The sequence below is a fragment of the Egretta garzetta genome, unplaced genomic scaffold, assembly GCF_000687185.1.
Source record: "Egretta garzetta isolate BGI_Z169 unplaced genomic scaffold, ASM68718v1 scaffold271, whole genome shotgun sequence".
Lineage (NCBI taxonomy): Eukaryota > Metazoa > Chordata > Aves > Pelecaniformes > Ardeidae > Egretta > Egretta garzetta.
In genome coordinates, this window is record NW_009258669.1 from 4,004,693 (window position 1) to 4,006,922 (window position 2,230).

Sequence of the window (2,230 nt, forward strand, 5' to 3'; positions counted from 1 at the left end):
TTGGCCTTCTTGGCCACCTGGGCACACTGCTGGCTCATATTCAGCCGGCTGTCAACCAGTACCCCCAGGTCCTTTTCCACCAGGCAGCTATCCAGCCACTCTTCCCCAAGCCTGTAGCGCTGCATGGGGTTGTTGTGACCAAAGTGCAGGACCCGGCACTTGGCCTTGTTGAACCTCATGCAGTTGGCCTCGGCCCATCGATCCAGCCTGTCCAGGTCTTTCTGCAGAGCCCTCCTCCCCTCAAGCAGATCAACACTACCACCCAGTTTGGTGTCGTCTGCAAATTTGCTGAAGGCACACTCAATCCCCTCATCCAGGTCATTGATAAAGATATTAAACAAGACTGGCCCCAGAACTGAGCCCTGGGGGACATTGCTTGTGACCGGCCGCCAACTGGACTTAGTTCCATTCACCACCACTCTCTGGGCTCGGCCACCCAGCCAGTTTTTAACCCAGCAAAGAGTATATCCATCTAGGCCACGAGCCGCCAGCTTCTCCAGGAGAATGCTATGGGAGACTGTGTCGAAGGCTTTGCTGAAGTCCAGCTCATTTGTTTCAGCTCTGCTGAAGACAGCTCATTTGTTTGCCTTGTCACAACTATGATGAATTTGCAATGAAACAACTAAGTTTTTTTCTGTTAATCTCCTTGTCTGATTTCTTGTAAGCAAGAAAATACAGAAACTAAAACTGTCTTGTAAAATAGAAGCTTATTACATACTTGTGACCAAGTGTATATGAATGTTATGTTTACAACTGCACTGTTTATAGTGTATCACTCAAAACTATAGTTCATAAAATATATTTTCAGTCCCATTAATATAAAAGGCACCACTGTCCATTAGATAGCTAACATGACTGGTGTGCTATTCTTTACATAGAGACATTTTTAAAAGTGTATTTTTATACAATAAATAAGAATTTCTTCTGATTCAATATATTCCTCTTTAATTTTCAGATCAATTACCCAAACATCTACTCTGACTCTTAAATTAACCCTCCTACAGTACACAAAATTAAATCACTTGCCAATTTTGAAAAAAAAAAAGGTATTGATGAATTTGTCATAACTTTTAGAAAATATACCTACATCCTCAGAGACCTTTCTCCTCCACTTACCACCACCAATTATCTTCCAATCTGATTTAGCTGTTTATTCTGCCAATTTTATGTTTTAAAAGCAACCACCTGATTCTTACAGCTTACAATAACAAACACAACTGAATGATAGCCCTTCATATCTATTTGACTCTTCCCTGTTCCTTCTTCAAAAATCTAGGACAAAAATTCACTACTGCTAATAAAACAGCATGCCTCTGACAGAGTACCATAATCACAGTTCCTTTACACTATTATAAATTTTCAACCCTTGAAAACTGTAAGAGCTTAATATTTAGAAAATTTTTGCAATGCTTGTCACGGGGAAAAGGTTGCTTTCCTTTATGAATACAGAAGGCAAGGAGAGATATATTTAACATGGTAACCCCTGACATGAAAGAAAAATAGGGTGAACCTCCAGATTCTATACTCATTTAAACCCGCAACTTCTCTGCTAAGAAAATTAGCAAGCATGACAGTTATTTTTCCTTTAGAAATTACACCAGCACTATGCTTTTTAACATAAACTAACCTCAGAATTCTACATTTTCATCAGGTTACTTTCCTAAAAACCAGGTAAGATTTGAAGCACTAAGCACGTTCTGCGTACATGAAAAACACCTGTTCCTGTAAGACATGATTTTGAACAAGATACTCATCTTTGGTAGACGGCTTATCGAGAATAATTAGGTCATAAGAAAGATTTTTTTTTTTAATTTATTCCAGAAAATACTTCCTCATAATAAGATTATATTGCTATTATTAGTAACATGAATAAATAGAAAATTATTATCCTGTATTTTATTAGACAGTATGCTTATTAGACATTTCAGCAAATAAGAAGTAACTGAAAAGTGAATGGACATTGCAGTTAAATGAAGCTTTTATTAATTCTTATTGCATACATGATTTAGCAGAGTACTGAGGTTATGAAACACTTCTTACCTTGGATAAAAATTCTGAACCTAGAAAAATATTTTGAAAATTTTATCTAATGACTCTACAAGTTTTCAAATTATTTCTGATCATTTTTACTTACTGAGAGGCAATTAATTGATCAAAAAACCAATATAGCAATCAGTATCAAACAATACTACCACAAGACAATAAAAATGACACAAAAGACTACTTAATT

At 36.8% G+C, this 2,230-nt stretch overlaps 1 protein-coding gene across 1 annotated transcript in view; it reads right to left on the reverse strand.

Annotated features, from left to right (window-relative positions):
* The window catches only part of FBXL17 (F-box and leucine rich repeat protein 17), a gene marked incomplete at its 5' end in the record, with an annotated part of 290,375 nt that overhangs the window by 98,931 nt on the left and 189,214 nt on the right, over positions 1-2,230 (reverse strand). The window lies entirely within an intron of this gene.